The sequence below is a fragment of the Chiloscyllium plagiosum genome, unplaced genomic scaffold, assembly GCF_037043375.1.
Source record: "Chiloscyllium plagiosum isolate Xiang-an unplaced genomic scaffold, Cpla_swu_hap1 HiC_scaffold_27, whole genome shotgun sequence".
NCBI classification, from domain to species: domain Eukaryota; kingdom Metazoa; phylum Chordata; class Chondrichthyes; order Orectolobiformes; family Hemiscylliidae; genus Chiloscyllium; species Chiloscyllium plagiosum.
Genome location: NW_028270165.1, coordinates 20,327,195 through 20,350,439, shown reverse-complemented (window position 1 = coordinate 20,350,439; position 23,245 = coordinate 20,327,195). Strand labels below are relative to the sequence as shown.

The 23,245-nt window shown below is 46.8% G+C and overlaps 1 long non-coding RNA gene across 3 annotated transcripts; it reads right to left on the bottom strand.

Moving 5' to 3' along the window:
• Positions 1 to 4,128: 4,128 nt before the first annotated feature.
• LOC148143369 (uncharacterized) lies at positions 4,129 to 20,734 on the bottom strand. Of its 3 annotated transcripts, none has more exons than XR_015751201.1 (4): positions 20,481 to 20,734; positions 15,057 to 16,533; positions 9,622 to 11,098; positions 4,129 to 5,646 (listed from the first exon to the last, which is right to left on the bottom strand). It is a non-coding gene; the product is annotated as an uncharacterized LOC148143369 (long non-coding RNA). The 3 variants fall into 3 exon arrangements; XR_015751203.1 differs by having other exon boundaries at positions 15,062 to 16,533; XR_015751202.1 differs by having other exon boundaries at positions 20,486 to 20,734.
• Positions 20,735 to 23,245: the final 2,511 nt, after the last annotated feature.

The following is a 23,245-nucleotide window of genomic DNA, read 5'->3' as shown; positions in this document are numbered from 1 at the left end:
ACAACCACCCTATTACTTTCACTCTTCTCTTGAATCATCCTCGCAATCCTTTCTTCTACGTTTCTAGGACTATTAGGAGGCCTGTAAAACACTCCTAACAGGGTGAGCTCACCTTTCCTATTCCTAACCTCAGCCCAAACTACCTCAGATGGCGAGTCTTCATCCATCGTCCTTTCCACTACTGTAATACTATCTTTGACAAGCAATGCCACACCTCCCCCTCTTTTACCCCCACCTCTGACCCTACTAAAACATTTAAACCCTGGAACCTGCAACAGCCAATCCTGTCCCTGTTCTACCCATGTCTCCGTAATAGCCACAACATCGAAGTCCCAGGTACCAACCCACGCTGCAAGTTCACCTACCTTATTTCGTATACTTCTTGCATTGAAGTATACACACTTCAATCCACTTTCCTGTTTACAGGCACCCTCCTTTGAAATTGATGCCATGTTCCTAACCTCCCTACACTCCAGGTCCTGCACCCTAAAGCTACAGTCTGGGTTCCCATGCCCCTGCAGAGTTAGTTTAAACCACCCCCCAAGAGCACTAGCAAACCTCCCACCAAGGATACTGGTGCCCCTCAGGTTCAGGTGCAGACCATCCTGTTTATAGAGGACCCACCTTCCCCTGAAAGAACCCCAGTTATCCAAATACCGGAATCCCTCCCTCCTGCACCATCCCTGTAGCCACGCATTTAACTGTTCTCTCTCCCTATTCCTCGACTCTCTATCACGTGGCACGGGTAACAAACCAAAGACAACAACTCTATTCGTTCTAACTCTGAGCTTCCAACCTAGCTCCTGCGCGCTTTTAAAGGGAAAAAAACCTACCCGGCTGCCCCTCCGGTCTTCGTCACTTCCCCCTGCTGCTCCCGCTCTTTCTGTAAAGAGAGAAAAAAACACCGCTGCCCGTTACCGGTAAGTAATTTTAAAACAAACTGTCTTACCTTAGCTGCTGCTCGCACTCAAAGTGACCGTTGGCGTCGAAGGGTGAGTATTTATACTCACTGCTTTCCTTTCCAGCTGCCCCTCCGGTCTTCGTCACTTCCCCTGCTACTCCCGCTCTTTCTGTAAAGAGAGAAAAAAACACTGCTGCCCGCTACCGGTAAGTAATTTTAAAACAAACTGTCTTACCTTAGCTGCTGCTCGCACTCAAAGAGTTAACAAGTCGGTTAGACTTGGAAAACCCAGTGGATGTCACCTACCTAGATTTCCAAAAGGCCTTTGATAAGGTGCCTCATGGGAAGCTGCTGAGTAAGGTGAGGGCCCATGGTGTTAGAGGTGAGCTACTGGCATGGATTGAGCATTGGCTGCCTGACAGAAGGCAGAGTTGGGATAAAAGGTTATTTTTCAGAATGGCAGCCGGTGACAAGTGGTGTCCCGCAGGGCTCAGTGTTGGGGCTGCAGCTGTTCACTTTATATATTAATGATCTGGATAAAGGGACTGGAGGCATTCCCACGAAGTTCGCTGATGATACAAAGTTAGGCAGACAGGCATGTAGTTCTGAGGAGGTTGGGAGGCTGCAGAAAGATTTGGACAGTTTAGGAGAGTGGTCCAGGAAATGGCTGATGAAATTCAATGTATGCAAATGTGAGGTCTTGCACTTTGAAAAAAAGAAACAGGCATGGACTATTTTCTAAACAGTGAGAAAATTCATAAAGCCAAAGTACAAAGGGATCTGGGACTGTTAGTCTGAAGGTTAACTTGCAGATTGAGTCAGTGGTTAAGAAAGCAATGTAATGTTGTCATTTATCTCAAGAGGGTTGGAATGTAAAAGCAGCGATGTGCTACTGAGACTTTATAAAGCTCTGGTTCGGCCCCATTTCGAATACTGTGTCCAATTTTGGGCTCCACACCTGAGGAAGGACACAGTGGCACTGGAGCATGTCCAGCAGAGATTCACACGATGATCCCTGATATCGTAGGCCTAACAGACAATGAACAGCTGAGGATCCTGGAATTATATTCATTAGAGTTTAGAAGGTCGAGGGGAGATCTATTAGAAACTTACAAGATGGTGCATGGCTTAGAAAGAGTGGATGCTGGTAAGTTTTTTCCATTAGGTGGGGAGACTTGCACCTATGGACACAGCCTGATAATTAGAGGGGGTCAATTTAGAATGCAAGTGATGAACATTTCTTCAGACTGAGTGGTGGGCCTGTGGAATTCATTGCCATGGAGTGCAGTGGAGACCAGGACATTAAATGTCTTCAAGGCAGAGATTGATAAATTCTTGGTATCGCAAGGAATCTTGGTATCTCTATGGGGAGAGTATGGTAAGTGGAGTTGAAATGGCCGTCAGGCATGATTAAATGGCGGAGTGGACTTAAGGCCTTACTTCCACTCCTGTGTCTTATGGTCTTAAGGAAGAGCTCTTTGCTATTCACCTTCCCGCCACTCCTAATGATTTTATAGATCTTAGTAAGGTCACCCCTCAACCCCCTACACTCCAATGAACCCCAACCTTTCCTTATACCTCAAACCCTCCAGTCCTGGCAAAATCCTGGTAAATCTTTACGGAACCGTCTCTAATAGTATTCTTCCAATTACAGAGCCACCAGAACTGTACTCAGTACCCAGAAAGTGGCCATACCAACATCCTGTACAACCTCAACATGATATCCGAACTCCGACACTCAATGATGTGAGCAGTGAAGGCAATAGTGCTAAATGCCTTCTTTACCATCCATGAGGTGAGGGAAGGAAGAAGAGTGTGCTGGAGCCAAGGTGGAGGAGGAACAGAAGATGCAAATCTGGGTTGGAGCTACAATGAGGAGTATTGCATGTGCTGTACTTGTACTGGTTGCATTTATTTGTGGGACTCAGGAGCATTTTAAAAATAAAAACAGAAACAATTTCAACCACTGCCCCATCCCAATCTATCCTACCGTCACTCCTCATTCGGGTAATTCAGACACAATAGTGTCCAGGGATGTGCAGGTTAGGTGCATTAGTCAGGGGTAAATGTAGAGCAATAGGGAAATGAGTGTGGGTGGATTCCCCTTGGGAGAGTTGATGTGGAGTCTTTGGGCTGAATGGCCTATTCCACACTGTGGGTATTCTTTGATAGGTTGGTAATTTTGCAAACTGTGCAGGGAAGTGCAGGCCAGCCGTCCGTAGCAGGCGCGGTGGGGGTTTCTGCTGCCTGCCTCGCCATGCCCACTGTCTTGGCCCAAACCCTTTGTCTCGCTTCATCTCCCAAACCTTCGGCCTGCCTCTGCCTGCCGATCCATTGATGACATCACAACGTAGACCCTCCCTCTAGCTAACTCTTCATCCTGCGAGAAGAGACGGGGGAAAATCTGTTCACTTGTAGCAACTGGATTGAATCCAGCGGGGGATGGGGGGGCGGAGGGAAATTTGTTCAGTTGCAGCAACAGGACTGAATCCGGGAATGGGGGGGGGGGGGGGGGGGGGGGGGGAGAGAAGAGATCTGTTCACTTGTCGCAACTGGATTGAATTCAGGAAGGGACCAAACTCTGGTACGTCTCTTAATTACCTGGGTGAGGAGAGACGGAAGAATAGCGTCTGAGGGGTGACCTTGTAGACTTACATAAGATTAATTTATAAGACTAATCCGCAATCTAGTTTTGATCAATACGCCGTATCAGTTGCATGACACTGAGATAATTTGCTATAAAATCTGTGTCTGATGATTCTGCTCCGCAGCTACCTGATGAAGGAGCAGCGCTTCAAAAGCTAGTGCTTCCAAATAAACCTGTTGGACTTTAACCTGGTGTTGTGTGATTTTTAACTTTATCCACCCCAGTCCAACACCAGCTCCTCCACATCATTTCTAGTGAACCCAGCCCAGACTTCCTGGTGCTGCCAGAAAACGTTACAATGGCATGATGCAATGCCTGCGCTCTTGAAAAATTTAACATTTCGAACGATACCAGCTACTCATTCACTGCTCCTTCTGATATATGACATTGGAAACTTAGTGCAGGAGGCTGAAAGAAATGAGCAGCTTTAAAACAAAAACCTCTTGGAGCTCAAAGCTTTCAATGAGAACCTGAACCCAGCTGTAAGTTCAGGTGACCTCTATTGTGACCCAACTTTGTTACAGCTTCAGATCCCCCCCAGGAAAATCGCGCACAAAAAATAGTTATTTTAAAAAAAAACAGCTCAAGGTCAAAGCGCACACACTCCACTACGTACTCACCCCACCTTTCTTTAATATTGCTCACCACTGAGTTGTCCCTTTGTAATTGGATCCTTAGTACAGCCTCAACCTATAGGAAGTATTTCCTCACACAGCAATTTCAACCCATATCCTGTATCCAAGTAAGTTTCTCCCTGCTCATTTGCCAGGTTGGGGCAGTGTAGAGTCAACCACATTACTTTGGGTTGGAGTCACGTGTAGGCCAGATGAGTAAAGGATGCAGCTGGGACAACTGAGTGAATCCATTCCCACAATGGCAGCATCCTTCCCCAAAAATGATGTAAGTGAATCAGATAGGAGTTTCTCTAGGCCCATCCCCCTGAAAATTGTTTCATCGTTAGATTCGGAACTCCAGATTTCTAACCGAATGCTAATTCCGCCATCTGCAGCGGCAGGATTTGAACCTGGGAATCCCCGGAACTTGGTTAATGACACTCAGCCGTCGCTCCTTCAATCACCCTGCGACAGCATGTGAACTCGCTGGTGCCTCCACAGGTGGGAGGAACGGGTGAAGCCCTTCCTGCACTCAGGGCAACTGAAGGGCGTCTCCCTGGTATGGACCTGCTGGTGCCTCTGCACGTTGCCCACCTGAATGAATTCCTTCCCGCACTCAGGGCAGCAGAAGGGCCTCTCCTCTTCGTGGACCCACTTTTACTTCAGCACGTCAGAGGAATTGCTGAAGGCCTTCCCGCACTTGGGGCAGGTGAATGGCCTCTCCCCCGAGTGGACCCGCCTGTGCCTCAGTAGGGAGGAAGAATTACTGAAGGCTTCCCGACATACAGGACAGCTGAAGGGCCTCTCCCCTGTGTGGACCCGCCAGCGGGTCAGCAAGTGGGAGGTATTGCTGAAGACCTTCCCACACTCGTGGCAGCTGAAGGGCCTCTCCCCCAGGGTGGACCTGCTGGTGTCTCAGCAGGTCGGAGTAATGGCTGAAGGCTTTCCTGCACTCACTGCAGGGGAACGGCCTCTCCCCTGTGTGACTGCGCCGATGCGACTCCAGGGCAAGATGGGAAACGGAAACCTTTCCCACAGTCACCACACTTCCATCGTTTCTCCAATGGGCAGGATTCCTCAGGTTTCTACATAGCCAAAGCTCCTACCGCACACAAACATGTGTGGAGCCTCTCCCCACCGTGAATTCCTCTATCTCGGCCGTTTGACTGTTTCAGACTCCATACAATGTGCTGCAACAGTAGGGTCTCATCCAGTCCTAGTGATGCTGAAAACATACTCCACAGGAACCAAGAAGCTTTGCACCTCACAAAATCACAGTCAAAAATCATTGCAGTCCTGATGGATTGAATGAATGTCAGACTTTGATGTCAAAGTGAGGACTGCAGACACTGGAGAGTCAAAACGTGTGGCTCTGGAAAAGCACAGCAGGTTAGGCAACATCCGAGCAGCAGGGCAGTCAACGCTTCAGGCATAAGCCCTTCACTGCTGATTTTGAATATTGCATCTTCAGCTCTTCAGATGCTCTGTAAAGAGAGATGACAAAAGTCATCACTGTCAGTCCAGGGTAGAAATTCAGATTTCTTATTCTACAATAATCTCTCTCTCTCTCTCTCTCTCTCTCTCTCTCTCTCTCTTCCCCCCTGCTGTTCTCACTCCACTCTAACTAATTCTCCTGAGGGTACTGATCCAGGATCTTACAGAAAAGCAAAAACATCAAGACGGACATCTCTCTGAATTTTGGATAACTCCACCTGAAAGTTAATATCTTCCACAACATTGGGATACTGCTGAGAGTGAGCAGGTCTGATTGTGGGAAGCAAAAAATGAGTTTGTCAAAATTCCTTCCCTTCAGAGAACCCCCATGAGTTCTCGCTGGCCCTCCGAAGGGAAACCCACTCACACCCATTCTCCTCCCTGCAGTTGCTCTATATTTACCTCTGACTCAAGCACCTAACCTGCACATCTCTGGGCACTATAGATAATTAGCATAGCCAATCCACCCTAACTTGGACAAAGTTAAAAATCACACAACACCAGGTTAGAGTCCAATAGGATTTTTTGGAAGGACTAGCATTTGGAGCGCTGCTCCTTCATCAGGTGGTTGTATAGAATAAGATCATAAGACAGAATTTATGGAAAATCATTACAGTGACCTGCCACTGAAATGATATATTGAACAAACCTGAATTGTTAAGTCTTTCAACTTAAAGAATGGGTTGCAGGTATCATTACTATGTAAATCCCATAACTTCTTGTGTGTCACCTTCTCAAGAGCACTTAAGGTTTTATAGCAAAAGGTGACATCTCAGCTCAGACAATGTATTTAAGGTGTGAGGTCAGAATCGGCCTGTATCTCAATCTTGAGTCAGACTGATTCTATTTTAAAAGTGGAATTTACGAAATAGTACATGGATCAACTGCCTGCAGACTGTACATTTTTATTGCGCAAAATAGAATGGATCTGCAAATACCATTCTGCAAGTACAAATTCTCCCCCATGGACTTATACATGTGAATGTGCATGATAGAGAAAAAAGGTCTATTTCTGTGCTGTATATTTCTATGTCTGTTTGATAACAGATGCCTTATTTCTGTTGGTGTCAATATTGTAAATCACAGCTGGGTACTAATAGTTAGATGTAAGGGAGACAGAATTCCTTAAGTCGGGCACCAGAAGAATCCTGAGAGAGCCCTATTTCTGGTTTACTTCCTCATGAACAAAGCATTAAGCATGATCACCTATTAATTTGTAATTTTGTTTCATTTTTCTTGTTTTATTCCCTGCTATGACTACACTCTGTGTCTGGATGGTTGACAGGCTGGGAGATTGTGGGTTGGGTCTTGTTTTACTGTTCCAAAAGGTGTAAAAGGGGGGTCAAAGCTTGAGCAGAAATCTAGCAAAGCTGAGAACGGATAGTCATCCAGATGCCTTTAAATGTTGTAATTGTACCAGTCTCCACACTTCCTCTGCCAGTTCGTTCCATACATGCAACACCCTCTGAGTGAAAAGGTTGCCCCTCAGGTCCCTTTTAAATCATTGTCCTCTTACCTCAAACGTATGCCTTCTAGTTTTGGGCTTCTCTACCCTGGGGAAAACACCTTGGATATTCACCTTATTCATGCCCCTGACAAACATCTGTAAGATCACCCCTCAGCCTCCGATGCTCCAGGGAAAATATCCCTGGCCTATTCAGTCTCTCCCAGTAGTTCAAACTCTCCAAATCTAGCAAAAGCCTTGTAAATCTTTTCTGACGCCATTCAAAGTTTCACAACATCTTTCCTGTAGCAGAGGGACCAGAAGAGAATGCAGTATTCCAAAAGTGGCCTACCCAATGTCCTGTACAGCTGCAATATGCATTGGGTGGCAGGTGGGACTGGACAGGGGATGCTGTGGAATGTGGGGGTCAATGGACGGAGAGCGCTGGGTGTTGTTGGGGAAACAGACAGGGGGCACTGAGGTGACGGGAAATTGACAGGTGGTGCGAGAGGTCACGTGGATGAATGGACGGGGCACTGTGGGTGGCGGGGCAGAAAGGACAGGGAATGCTGTTTGTGGCAGAGCAGAATAGATAGGAGGCGCTGCAGGTGGTGTGAGGGGCAATGGACCGGGAGAGCTTTGGGTGCCGTGGGCGATTGACGGGGGGAACTAGACAGAAGGTGCTTTGGGTGGCATAGGGAATGGATGGGGGCGCACTAGGTGGCAAGGGGAATGGACGGGGCTGCAGTGAGTGCCAGAGGGAATGGCCGGCAGCGGTGTGTGTGGCGTTGGGGAATGGACAGGGGATGCTGTGTGTGGCGGGGGGAAAGAGACAGGGGGCACTGCGGGTGACAGTCTTCAATGGACAGGTGGTGCTATCACAGAGTGGCAGGGATGTGGATTAAGGGACTTAAAGGGCAAGCTTTTCATGCAGACGGTTGTGTAGGTGTAGAACAAGCTGCCGGGGAAGTTGTGGAATAGGGTACAATTACAACATTTAAAAGGTGCCTGGATGAATAAATTGGGTTGAGAAGGATCTGGGTCAAATACTGGAAATTCGGATTGGGTCAGATCTTGGACAATTGGTCAGCGTGGATGTGTTGAACTGAAGGGTCTGTTTCCATGCAGTGTCACTCTATAAATTGATTATTGTTATGATCAAAACCAGACCTTTTTTTTAACTGAAAATCGTCCTGCTGGATTTTTTTTTAGTGCACCAAGTTTCAGGAGATTTGTGGTGGGTAAAAGTGGTGCAAGTCCCCAATCCTGGAAATTCTGGAAAATATAAAGGGGTTATTAAAAATACTTTAACTTTGGGAATACTAGGTCTTGTGGAAATAGTCTATTTGTCAAATATTTTCATCTGTCCATCTTCTACAAGGCACAAGTCAGCAATGTAATGGAATACTCTCCCATCAGCTTGGATGGCTGCAGCTTCAACAGTTTTCAAGCAAAGACTTGATACCATCCAGGACAAAATAACCTGCTCGATTGGCGCGATGTCCACATACATTCACTTCCTCTGCTCCACTGTTCAGAAGCAGTAGTGTGTATTATCTATAAGATGCACTGCAGAAATTCACCAAAGATCCTTAGAAAATAGCTTCCAAACCCAGACCCTCCCTCTAGCTAACTCTTCATCCTGCGAGAAGAGAAGGGGGAAAATCTGTTCACTTGTAGCAACTGGATTGAATCCAGCGGGGATGGGGGGGGGGGGGGGGCGGAGGGAAATTTGTTCAGTTGTAGCAACTGGACTGAATCCGGGGGCGGGGGGGGGGGGGAGGGGGGAGAGAAGAGATCTGTTCACTTGTCGCAACTGGATTGAATTCAGGAAGGGACCAAACTCTGGTATGTCTCTTAATTACCTGGGTGAGGAGAGACGGAAGAATAGCGTCTGAGGGGTCACCTTGTAGACTTACATAAGATTAATTTATAAGACTAATCCGCAATCTAGTTTTGATCAATACGCCGTATCAGTTGCATGACACTGTGATAATTTGCTATAAAATCTGTGTCTGATGATTCTGCTCAGCAGCTACCTGATGAAGGAGCAGCGCTTCAAAAGCTAGTGCTTCCAAATAAACCTGTTGGACTTTAACCTGGTGTTGTGTGATTTTTAACTTTATCCACCCCAGTCCAACACCAGCTCCTCCACATCATTTCTAGTGAACCCAGCCCAGACTTCCTGTAAACGTTACAATGGCATGATGCAGTGCCTGCGCTCTTGAAAAATTTACCATTTCTAACGATACTAGCTACTCATTCACTGCTCCTTCTGATACACGACATTGGAAACTTAGTGCAGGAGGCTGAAAGAAATGAGCAGCTTTAAAACAAAAACCTCTTGGAGCTCAAAGCTTTCAATGAGAACCTGAACCCAGCTGTAAGTTCAGGTGACCTCTATTGTGACCCAACTTTGTTACAGCTTCAGATCCCCCCCAGGAAAATCGTGTACAAAAAGTACTTATTTTAAAAAAAAACAGCTCAAGGTCAAAGCACACACACTCCACTACGTACTCACCGCACCTTTCTTTAATATTGCTCACCACTGAGTTGTCCCTTTGTAATTGGATCCTTAGTACAGCCTCAACCTATAGGAAGTATTTCCTCACACAGCAATTTCAACCCATATCCTGTATCCAAGTAAGTTTCTCCCTGCTCATTTGCCAGGTTGGGGCAGTGTAGAGTCAACCACATTACTTTGGGTTGGAGTCACGTGTAGGCCAGATGAGTAAAGGATGCAGCTGGGACAACTGAGTGAATCCATTCCCACAATGGCAGCATCCTTCCCCAAAAATGATGTAAGTGAATCAGATAGGAGTTTCTCTAGGCCCATCCCCCTGAAAATTGTTTCATCGTTAGAATCGGAACTCCAGATTTCAAATGAATGCTAATTCCGCCATCTGCAGCGGCAGGATTTGAACCTGGGAATCCCCGGAACTTGGTTAATGACACTCAGCCGTCGCTCCTTCAATCACCCTGCGACAGCATGTGAACTCGCTGGTGCCTCCGCAGGTGGGAGGAACGGGTGAAGCCCTTCCTGCACTCAGAGCAATTGAAGGGCGTCTCCCTGGTATGGACCTGCTGGTGCCTCTGCACGTTGCCCACCTGAATGAATTCCTTCCCGCACTCAGGGCAGCAGAAGGGCCTCTCCTCCTCGTGGACCCACTTTTGCTTCAGCTCGTCAGAGGAATCGCTGAAGGCCTTCCCGCACTCGGGGCAGCTTAAGGGTCTCTCCCCCGAGTGGACCTGCCTGTGCCTCAGCAGGGAGGAAGAATTACTGAAGGCTTTCCGACATACAGGGCAGCTGAAGGGCCTCTCCCCTGTTTGGACCCGCCAGCGGGTCAGCAAGTGGGAGGTATTGTTAAAGGCCTTCCCACACTCGGGGCAGCTGAAGGGCCTCTCCCCCAGGGTGGTCCAGCTGGTGTCTCAGCAGGTCGGAGTGATGGCTGAAGGCTTTCCTGCACTCACTGCAGGGGAACGGCCTCTCCCCTGTGTGACTGCGCCGATGCGTCTCCAGGGCAAGATGGGAAACGGAAACCTTTCCCACAGTCACCACACTTCCATCGTTTCTCCAATGGGCAGGATTCCTCGGGATTCTCCATAGCCAAATCTCCAACCGCACGCAAACATGTGTGGAGCCTCTCCCCACCGTGAATTCCTCTATCTAGGCCGTTTGACTGTTTCAGACTCCACACAATGTGCTGCAACAGTAGGGTCTCATCCAGTCCTAGTGATGCTGAAAACATACTCCACAGGAACCAAGAAGCTTTGCACCTCACAAAATTACAGTCAAAAATCATTGCAGTCCTGATGGATTGAATGAATGTCAGACTTTGATGTCAAAGTGAGGACTGCAGACACTGGAGAGTCAAAACGTGTGGCTCTGGAAAAGCACAGCAGGTCAGGCAACATCCGAGCAGCAGGGCAGTCAACGCTTCAGGCATAAGCCCTTCACTGCTGATTTTGAATATTGCATCTTCAGCTCTTCAGATGCTCTGTAAAGAGAGATTACAAAAGTCATCACTGTCAGTCCAGGGTAGAAATTCAGATTTGTTATTCTACAAAAATCTCTCTCTCTCTCTCTCTCTTCCCCCCTGCTGTTCTCACTCCACTCTAACTAATTCTCCTGAGGGTACTGATCCAGGATCTTACAGAAAAGCAAAAACATCAAGACGGACATCTCTCTAAATTTTGCATAACTCCACCTGAAAGTTAATATCTTCCACAACATTGGGATACTGCTGAGAGTGAGCAGGTCTGATTTTGGGAAGCAAAAAAATGAGTTTGTCAAAATCCCTTCCCTTCAGAGAACCCCCATGAGTTCTCACTGGCCCTGCGAAGGGTAACCCACTCACACCCATTCTCCTCCCCACAGTTGCTCTATATTCACCCCTGACTCAAGCACCTAACCTGCACATCTCTGGGCACTATAGCTAATTTAGCATGGCCAATCCACCCTAACTTGGACAAAGTTAAAAATCACACAACACCAGGTTAGAGTCCAATAGGATTTTTTGGAAGGACTAGCATTTGGAGCGCTGCTCCTTCATCAGGTGGTTGTATAGAATAAGATCATAAGACAGAATTTATGGAAAATCATTACAGTGACCTGCCACTGAAATGATATATTGAACAAACCTGAATTGTTAAGTCTTTCAACTTAAAGAATGGGTTGCAGGTATCATTACTATGTAAATCCCATAACTTCTTGTGTGTCACCTTCTCAAGAGCACTTAAGGTTTTATAGCAAAAGGTGACATCTCAGCTCAGACAATGTATTTAAGGTGTGAGGTCAGAATCGGCCTGTATCTCAATCTTGAGTCAGACTGATTCTATTTTAAAAGTGGAATTTACGAAATAGTACATGGATCAACTGCCTGCAGACTATACATTTTTATTGCGCAAAATAGAATGGATCTGCAAATACCATTCTGCAAGTACAAATTCTCCCCCATGGACTTATACATGTGAATGTGCATGATAGAGAAAAAAGGTCTATTTCTGTGCTGTATATTTCTATGTCTGTTTGATAACAGATGCCTTATTTCTGTTGGTGTCAATATTGTAAATCACAGCTGGGTACTAATAGTTAGATGTAAGGGAGACAGAATTCCTTAAGTCGGGCACCAGAAGAATCCTGAGAGAGCCCTATTTCTGGTTTACTTCCTCATGAACAAAGCATTAAGCATGATCACCTATTAATTTGTAATTTTGTTTCATTTTTCTTGTTTTATTCCCTGCTATGACTACACTCTGTGTCTGGATGGTTGACAGGCTGGGAGATTGTGGGTTGGGTCTTGTTTTACTGTTCCAAAAGGTGTAAAAGGGGGGTCAAAGCTTGAGCAGAAATCTAGCAAAGCTGAGAACGGATAGTCATCCAGATGCCTTTAAATGTTGTAATTGTACCAGTCTCCACACTTCCTCTGCCAGTTCGTTCCATACATGCAACACCCTCTGAGTGAAAAGGTTGCCCCTCAGGTCCCTTTTAAATCATTGTCCTCTTACCTCAAACGTATGCCTTCTAGTTTTGGGCTTCTCTACCCTGGGGAAAACACCTTGGATATTCACCTTATTCATGCCCCTGACAAACATCTGTAAGATCACCCCTCAGCCTCCGATGCTCCAGGGAAAATATCCCTGGCCTATTCAGTCTCTCCCAGTAGTTCAAACTCTCCAAATCTAGCAAAAGCCTTGTAAATCTTTTCTGACGCCATTCAAAGTTTCACAACATCTTTCCTGTAGCAGAGGGACCAGAAGAGAATGCAGTATTCCAAAAGTGGCCTACCCAATGTCCTGTACAGCTGCAATATGCATTGGGTGGCAGGTGGGACTGGACAGGGGATGCTGTGGAATGTGGGGGTCAATGGACGGAGAGCGCTGGGTGTTGTTGGGGAAACAGACAGGGGGCACTGAGGTGACGGGAAATTGACAGGTGGTGCGAGAGGTCACGTGGATGAATGGACGGGGCACTGTGGGTGGCGGGGCAGAAAGGACAGGGAATGCTGTTTGTGGCAGAGCAGAATAGATAGGAGGCGCTGCAGGTGGTGTGAGGGGCAATGGACCGGGAGAGCTTTGGGTGCCGTGGGCGATTGACGGGGGGAACTAGACAGAAGGTGCTTTGGGTGGCATAGGGAATGGATGGGGGCGCACTAGGTGGCAAGGGGAATGGACGGGGCTGCAGTGAGTGCCAGAGGGAATGGCCGGCAGCGGTGTGTGTGGCGTTGGGGAATGGACAGGGGATGCTGTGTGTGGCGGGGGGAAAGAGACAGGGGGCACTGCGGGTGACAGTCTTCAATGGACAGGTGGTGCTATCACAGAGTGGCAGGGATGTGGATTAAGGGACTTAAAGGGCAAGCTTTTCATGCAGACGGTTGTGTAGGTGTAGAACAAGCTGCCGGGGAAGTTGTGGAATAGGGTACAATTACAACATTTAAAAGGTGCCTGGATGAATAAATTGGGTTGAGAAGGATCTGGGTCAAATACTGGAAATTCGGATTGGGTCAGATCTTGGACAATTGGTCAGCGTGGATGTGTTGAACTGAAGGGTCTGTTTCCATGCAGTGTCACTCTATAAATTGATTATTGTTATGATCAAAACCAGACCTTTTTTTGAACTGAAAATCGTCCTGCTGGATTTTTTTTTAGTGCACCAAGTTTCAGGAGATTTGTGGTGGGTAAAAGTGGTGCAAGTCCCCAATCCTGGAAATTCTGGAAAATATAAAGGGGTTATTAAAAATACTTTAACTTTGGGAATACTAGGTCTTGTGGAAATAGTCTATTTGTCAAATATTTTCATCTGTCCATCTTCTACAAGGCACAAGTCAGCAATGTAATGGAATACTCTCCCATCAGCTTGGATGGCTGCAGCTTCAACAGTTTTCAAGCAAAGACTTGATACCATCCAGGACAAAATAACCTGCTCGATTGGCGCGATGTCCACATACATTCACTTCCTCTGCTCCACTGTTCAGAAGCAGTAGTGTGTATTATCTATAAGATGCACTGCAGAAATTCACCAAAGATCCTTAGAAAATAGCTTCCAAACCCAGACCCTCCCTCTAGCTAACTCTTCATCCTGCGAGAAGAGAAGGGGGAAAATCTGTTCACTTGTAGCAACTGGATTGAATCCAGCGGGGATGGGGGGGGGGGGGGGCGGAGGGAAATTTGTTCAGTTGTAGCAACTGGACTGAATCCGGGGGCGGGGGGGGGGGGGAGGGGGGAGAGAAGAGATCTGTTCACTTGTCGCAACTGGATTGAATTCAGGAAGGGACCAAACTCTGGTATGTCTCTTAATTACCTGGGTGAGGAGAGACGGAAGAATAGCGTCTGAGGGGTCACCTTGTAGACTTACATAAGATTAATTTATAAGACTAATCCGCAATCTAGTTTTGATCAATACGCCGTATCAGTTGCATGACACTGTGATAATTTGCTATAAAATCTGTGTCTGATGATTCTGCTCAGCAGCTACCTGATGAAGGAGCAGCGCTTCAAAAGCTAGTGCTTCCAAATAAACCTGTTGGACTTTAACCTGGTGTTGTGTGATTTTTAACTTTATCCACCCCAGTCCAACACCAGCTCCTCCACATCATTTCTAGTGAACCCAGCCCAGACTTCCTGTAAACGTTACAATGGCATGATGCAGTGCCTGCGCTCTTGAAAAATTTACCATTTCTAACGATACTAGCTACTCATTCACTGCTCCTTCTGATACACGACATTGGAAACTTAGTGCAGGAGGCTGAAAGAAATGAGCAGCTTTAAAACAAAAACCTCTTGGAGCTCAAAGCTTTCAATGAGAACCTGAACCCAGCTGTAAGTTCAGGTGACCTCTATTGTGACCCAACTTTGTTACAGCTTCAGATCCCCCCCAGGAAAATCGTGTACAAAAAGTACTTATTTTAAAAAAAAACAGCTCAAGGTCAAAGCACACACACTCCACTACGTACTCACCGCACCTTTCTTTAATATTGCTCACCACTGAGTTGTCCCTTTGTAATTGGATCCTTAGTACAGCCTCAACCTATAGGAAGTATTTCCTCACACAGCAATTTCAACCCATATCCTGTATCCAAGTAAGTTTCTCCCTGCTCATTTGCCAGGTTGGGGCAGTGTAGAGTCAACCACATTACTTTGGGTTGGAGTCACGTGTAGGCCAGATGAGTAAAGGATGCAGCTGGGACAACTGAGTGAATCCATTCCCACAATGGCAGCATCCTTCCCCAAAAATGATGTAAGTGAATCAGATAGGAGTTTCTCTAGGCCCATCCCCCTGAAAATTGTTTCATCGTTAGAATCGGAACTCCAGATTTCAAATGAATGCTAATTCCGCCATCTGCAGCGGCAGGATTTGAACCTGGGAATCCCCGGAACTTGGTTAATGACACTCAGCCGTCGCTCCTTCAATCACCCTGCGACAGCATGTGAACTCGCTGGTGCCTCCGCAGGTGGGAGGAACGGGTGAAGCCCTTCCTGCACTCAGAGCAATTGAAGGGCGTCTCCCTGGTATGGACCTGCTGGTGCCTCTGCACGTTGCCCACCTGAATGAATTCCTTCCCGCACTCAGGGCAGCAGAAGGGCCTCTCCTCCTCGTGGACCCACTTTTGCTTCAGCTCGTCAGAGGAATCGCTGAAGGCCTTCCCGCACTCGGGGCAGCTTAAGGGTCTCTCCCCCGAGTGGACCTGCCTGTGCCTCAGCAGGGAGGAAGAATTACTGAAGGCTTTCCGACATACAGGGCAGCTGAAGGGCCTCTCCCCTGTTTGGACCCGCCAGCGGGTCAGCAAGTGGGAGGTATTGTTAAAGGCCTTCCCACACTCGGGGCAGCTGAAGGGCCTCTCCCCCAGGGTGGTCCAGCTGGTGTCTCAGCAGGTCGGAGTGATGGCTGAAGGCTTTCCTGCACTCACTGCAGGGGAACGGCCTCTCCCCTGTGTGACTGCGCCGATGCGTCTCCAGGGCAAGATGGGAAACGGAAACCTTTCCCACAGTCACCACACTTCCATCGTTTCTCCAATGGGCAGGATTCCTCGGGATTCTCCATAGCCAAATCTCCAACCGCACGCAAACATGTGTGGAGCCTCTCCCCACCGTGAATTCCTCTATCTAGGCCGTTTGACTGTTTCAGACTCCACACAATGTGCTGCAACAGTAGGGTCTCATCCAGTCCTAGTGATGCTGAAAACATACTCCACAGGAACCAAGAAGCTTTGCACCTCACAAAATTACAGTCAAAAATCATTGCAGTCCTGATGGATTGAATGAATGTCAGACTTTGATGTCAAAGTGAGGACTGCAGACACTGGAGAGTCAAAACGTGTGGCTCTGGAAAAGCACAGCAGGTCAGGCAACATCCGAGCAGCAGGGCAGTCAACGCTTCAGGCATAAGCCCTTCACTGCTGATTTTGAATATTGCATCTTCAGCTCTTCAGATGCTCTGTAAAGAGAGATTACAAAAGTCATCACTGTCAGTCCAGGGTAGAAATTCAGATTTGTTATTCTACAAAAATCTCTCTCTCTCTCTCTCTCTTCCCCCCTGCTGTTCTCACTCCACTCTAACTAATTCTCCTGAGGGTACTGATCCAGGATCTTACAGAAAAGCAAAAACATCAAGACGGACATCTCTCTAAATTTTGCATAACTCCACCTGAAAGTTAATATCTTCCACAACATTGGGATACTGCTGAGAGTGAGCAGGTCTGATTTTGGGAAGCAAAAAAATGAGTTTGTCAAAATCCCTTCCCTTCAGAGAACCCCCATGAGTTCTCACTGGCCCTGCGAAGGGTAACCCACTCACACCCATTCTCCTCCCCACAGTTGCTCTATATTCACCCCTGACTCAAGCACCTAACCTGCACATCTCTGGGCACTATAGCTAATTTAGCATGGCCAATCCACCCTAACTTGGACAAAGTTAAAAATCACACAACACCAGGTTAGAGTCCAATAGGATTTTTTGGAAGGACTAGCATTTGGAGCGCTGCTCCTTCATCAGGTGGTTGTATAGAATAAGATCATAAGACAGAATTTATGGAAAATCATTACAGTGACCTGCCACTGAAATGATATATTGAACAAACCTGAATTGTTAAGTCTTTCAACTTAAAGAATGGGTTGCAGGTATCATTACTATGTAAATCCCATAACTTCTTGTGTGTCACCTTCTCAAGAGCACTTAAGGTTTTATAGCAAAAGGTGACATCTCAGCTCAGACAATGTATTTAAGGTGTGAGGTCAGAATCGGCCTGTATCTCAATCTTGAGTCAGACTGATTCTATTTTAAAAGTGGAATTTACGAAATAGTACATGGATCAACTGCCTGCAGACTGTACATTTTTATTGCGCAAAATAGAATGGATCTGCAAATACCATTCTGCAAGTACAAATTCTCCCCCATGGACTTATACATGTGAATGTGCATGATAGAGAAAAAAGGTCTATTTCTGTGCTGTATATTTCTATGTCTGTTTGATAACAGATGCCTTATTTCTGTTGGTGTCAATATTGTAAATCACAGCTGGGTACTAATAGTTAGATGTAAGGGAGACAGAATTCCTTAAGTCGGGCACCAGAAGAATCCTGAGAGAGCCCTATTTCTGGTTTACTTCCTCATGAACAAAGCATTAAGCATGATCACCTATTAATTTGTAATTTTGTTTCATTTTTCTTGTTTTATTCCCTGCTATGACTACACTCTGTGTCTGGATGGTTGACAGGCTGGGAGATTGTGGGTTGGGTCTTGTTTTACTGTTCCAAAAGGTGTAAAAGGGGGGTCAAAGCTTGAGCAGAAATCTAGCAAAGCTGAGAACGGATAGTCATCCAGATGCCTTTAAATGTTGTAATTGTACCAGTCTCCACACTTCCTCTGCCAGTTCGTTCCATACATGCAACACCCTCTGAGTGAAAAGGTTGCCCCTCAGGTCCCTTTTAAATCATTGTCCTCTTACCTCAAACGTATGCCTTCTAGTTTTGGGCTTCTCTACCCTGGGGAAAACACCTTGGATATTCACCTTATTCATGCCCCTGACAAACATCTGTAAGATCACCCTCAGCCTCCGATGCTCCAGGGAAAATATCCCTGGCCTATTCAGTCTCTCCCAGTAGTTCAAACTCTCCAAATCTAGCAAAAGCCTTGTAAATCTTTTCTGACGCCATTCAAAGTTTCACAACATCTTTCCTGTAGCAGAGGGACCAGAAGAGAATGCAGTATTCCAAAAGTGGCCTACCCAATGTCCTGTACAGCTGCAATATGCATTGGGTGGCAGGTGGGACTGGACAGGGGATGCTGTGGAATGTGGGGGTCAATGGACGGAGAGCGCTGGGTGTTGTTGGGGAAACAGACAGGGGGCACTGAGGTGACGGGAAATTGACAGGTGGTGCGAGAGGTCACGTGGATGAATGGACGGGGCACTGTGGGTGGCGGGGCAGAAAGGACAGGGAATGCTGTTTGTGCAGAGCAGAATAGATAGGAGGCGCTGCAGGTGGTGTGAGGGGCAATGGACCGGGAGAGCTTTGGGTGCCGTGGGCGATTGACGGGGGGAACTAGACAGAAGGTGCTTTGGGTGGCATAGGGAATGGATGGGGGCGCACTAGGTGGCAAGGGGAATGGACGGGGCTGCAGTGAGTGCCAGAGGGAATGGCCGGCAGCGGTGTGTGTGGCGTTGGGGAATGGACAGGGGATGCTGTGTGTGGCGGGGGGAAAGAGACAGGGGGCACTGCGGGTGACAGTCTTCAATGGACAGGTGGTGCTATCACAGAGTGGCAGGGATGTGGATTAAGGGACTTAAAGGGCAAGCTTTTCATGCAGACGGTTGTGTAGGTGTAGAACAAGCTGCCGGGGAAGTTGTGGAATAGGGTACATTACAACATTTAAAAGGTGCCTGGATGAATAAATTGGGTTGAGAAGGATCTGGGTCAAATACTGGAAATTCGGATTGGGTCAGATCTTGGACAATTGGTCAGCGTGGATGTGTTGAACTGAAGGGTCTGTTTCCATGCAGTGTCACTCTATAAATTGATTATTGTTATGATCAAAACCAGACCTTTTTTTTAACTGAAAATCGTCCTGCTGGATTTTTTTTTAGTGCACCAAGTTTCAGGAGATTTGTGGTGGGTAAAGTGGTGCAAGTCCCCAATCCTGGAAATTCTGGAAAATATAAAGGGGTTATTAAAAATACTTTAACTTTGGGAATACTAGGTCTTGTGGAAATAGTCTATTTGTCAAATATTTTCATCTGTCCATCTTCTACAAGGCACAAGTCAGCAATGTAATGGAATACTCTCCCATCAGCTTGGATGGCTGCAGCTTCAACAGTTTTCAAGCAAAGACTTGATACCATCCAGGACAAAATAACCTGCTCGATTGGCGCGATGTCCACATACATTCACTTCCTCTGCTCCACTGTTCAGAAGCAGTAGTGTGTATTATCTATAAGATGCACTGCAGAAATTCACCAAAGATCCTTAGAAAATAGCTTCCAAACCCAGACCCTCCCTCTAGCTAACTCTTCATCCTGCGAGAAGAGAAGGGGGAAAATCTGTTCACTTGTAGCAACTGGATTGAATCCAGCGGGATGGGGGGGGGGGCGGAGGGAAATTTGTTCAGTTGTAGCAACTGGACTGAATCCGGGGGCGGGGGGGGGGGAGGGGGGAGAGAAGAGATCTGTTCACTTGTCGCAACTGGATTGAATTCAGGAAGGGACCAAACTCTGGTATGTCTCTTAATTACCTGGGTGAGGAGAGACGGAAGAATAGCGTCTGAGGGGTCACCTTGTAGACTTACATAAGATTAATTTATAAGACTAATCCGCAATCTAGTTTTGATCAATACGCCGTATCAGTTGCATGACACTGTGATAATTTGCTATAAAATCTGTGTCTGATGATTCTGCTCAGCAGCTACCTGATGAAGGAGCAGCGCTTCAAAAGCTAGTGCTTCCAAATAAACCTGTTGGACTTTAACCTGGTGTTGTGTGATTTTTAACTTTATCCACCCCAGTCCAACACCAGCTCCTCCACATCATTTCTAGTGAACCCAGCCCAGACTTCCTGTAAACGTTACAATGGCATGATGCAGTGCCTGCGCTCTTGAAAAATTTACCATTTCTAACGATACTAGCTACTCATTCACTGCTCCTTCTGATACACGACATTGGAAACTTAGTGCAGGAGGCTGAAAGAAATGAGCAGCTTTAAAACAAAAACCTCTTGGAGCTCAAAGCTTTCAATGAGAACCTGAACCCAGCTGTAAGTTCAGGTGACCTCTATTGTGACCCAACTTTGTTACAGCTTCAGATCCCCCCCAGGAAAATCGTGTACAAAAAGTACTTATTTTAAAAAAAAACAGCTCAAGGTCAAAGCACACACACTCCACTACGTACTCACCGCACCTTTCTTTAATATTGCTCACCACTGAGTTGTCCCTTTGTAATTGGATCCTTAGTACAGCCTCAACCTATAGGAAGTATTTCCTCACACAGCAATTTCAACCCATATCCTGTATCCAAGTAAGTTTCTCCCTGCTCATTTGCCAGGTTGGGGCAGTGTAGAGTCAACCACATTACTTTGGGTTGGAGTCACGTGTAGGCCAGATGAGTAAAGGATGCAGCTGGGACAACTGAGTGAATCCATTCCCACAATGGCAGCATCCTTCCCCCAAAAATGATGTAAGTGAATCAGATAGGAGTTTCTCTAGGCCCATCCCCCTGAAAATTGTTTCATCGTTAGAATCGGAACTCCAGATTTCAAATGAATGCTAATTCCGCCATCTGCAGCGGCAGGATTTGAACCTGGGAATCCCCGGAACTTGGTTAATGACACTCAGCCGTCGCTCCTTCAATCACCCTGCGACAGCATGTGAACTCGCTGGTGCCTCCGCAGGTGGAGGAACGGGTGAAGCCCTTCCTGCACTCAGAGCAATTGAAGGGCGTCTCCCTGGTATGGACCTGCTGGTGCCTCTGCACGTTGCCCACCTGAATGAATTCCTTCCCGCACTCAGGGCAGCAGAAGGGCCTCTCCTCCTCGTGGACCCACTTTTGCTTCAGCTCGTCAGAGGAATCGCTGAAGGCCTTCCCGCACTCGGGGCAGCTTAAGGGTCTCTCCCCCGAGTGGACCTGCCTGTGCCTCAGCAGGGAGGAAGAATTACTGAAGGCTTTCCGACATACAGGGCAGCTGAAGGGCCTCTCCCCTGTTTGGACCCGCCAGCGGGTCAGCAAGTGGGAGGTATTGTTAAAGGCCTTCCCACACTCGGGGCAGCTGAAGGGCCTCTCCCCCAGGGTGGTCCAGCTGGTGTCTCAGCAGGTCGGAGTGATGGCTGAAGGCTTTCCTGCACTCACTGCAGGGGAACGGCCTCTCCCCTGTGTGACTGCGCCGATGCGTCTCCAGGGCAAGATGGGAAACGGAAACCTTTCCCACAGTCACCACACTTCCATCGTTTCTCCAATGGGCAGGATTCCTCGGGATTCTCCATAGCCAAATCTCCAACCGCACGCAAACATGTGTGGAGCCTCTCCCCACCGTGAATTCCTCTATCTAGGCCGTTTGACTGTTTCAGACTCCACACAATGTGCTGCAACAGTAGGGTCTCATCCAGTCCTAGTGATGCTGAAAACATACTCCACAGGAACCAAGAAGCTTTGCACCTCACAAAATTACAGTCAAAAATCATTGCAGTCCTGATGGATTGAATGAATGTCAGACTTTGATGTCAAAGTGAGGACTGCAGACACTGGAGAGTCAAAACGTGTGGCTCTGGAAAAGCACAGCAGGTCAGGCAACATCCGAGCAGCAGGGCAGTCAACGCTTCAGGCATAAGCCCTTCACTGCTGATTTTGAATATTGCATCTTCAGCTCTTCAGATGCTCTGTAAAGAGAGATTACAAAAGTCATCACTGTCAGTCCAGGGTAGAAATTCAGATTTGTTATTCTACAAAAAATCTCTCTCTCTCTCTCTCTTCCCCCCTGCTGTTCTCACTCCACTCTAACTAATTCTCCTGAGGGTACTGATCCAGGATCTTACAGAAAAGCAAAAACATCAAGACGGACATCTCTCTAAATTTTGCATAACTCCACCTGAAAGTTAATATCTTCCACAACATTGGGATACTGCTGAGAGTGAGCAGGTCTGATTTTGGGAAGCAAAAAAATGAGTTTGTCAAAATCCCTTCCCTTCAGAGAACCCCCATGAGTTCTCACTGGCCCTGCGAAGGGTAACCCACTCACACCCATTCTCCTCCCCACAGTTGCTCTATATTCACCCCTGACTCAAGCACCTAACCTGCACATCTCTGGGCACTATAGCTAATTTAGCATGGCCAATCCACCCTAACTTGGACAAAGTTAAAATCACACAACACCAGGTTAGAGTCCAATAGGATTTTTTGGAAGGACTAGCATTTGGAGCGCTGCTCCTTCATCAGGTGGTTGTATAGAATAAGATCATAAGACAGAATTTATGGAAAATCATTACAGTGACCTGCCACTGAAATGATATATTGAACAAACCTGAATTGTTAAGTCTTTCAACTTAAAGAATGGGTTGCAGGTATCATTACTATGTAAATCCCATAACTTCTTGTGTGTCACCTTCTCAAGAGCACTTAAGGTTTTATAGCAAAAGGTGACATCTCAGCTCAGACAATGTATTTAAGGTGTGAGGTCAGAATCGGCCTGTATCTCAATCTTGAGTCAGACTGATTCTATTTTAAAAGTGGAATTTACGAAATAGTACATGGATCAACTGCCTGCAGACTATACATTTTTATTGCGCAAAATAGAATGGATCTGCAAATACCATTCTGCAAGTACAAATTCTCCCCCATGGACTTATACATGTGAATGTGCATGATAGAGAAAAAAGGTCTATTTCTGTGCTGTATATTTCTATGTCTGTTTGATAACAGATGCCTTATTTCTGTTGGTGTCAATATTGTAAATCACAGCTGGGTACTAATAGTTAGATGTAAGGGAGACAGAATTCCTTAAGTCGGGCACCAGAAGAATCCTGAGAGAGCCCTATTTCTGGTTACTTCCTCATGAACAAAGCATTAAGCATGATCACCTATTAATTTGTAATTTTGTTTCATTTTTCTTGTTTTATTCCCTGCTATGACTACACTCTGTGTCTGGATGGTTTGACAGGCTGGGAGATT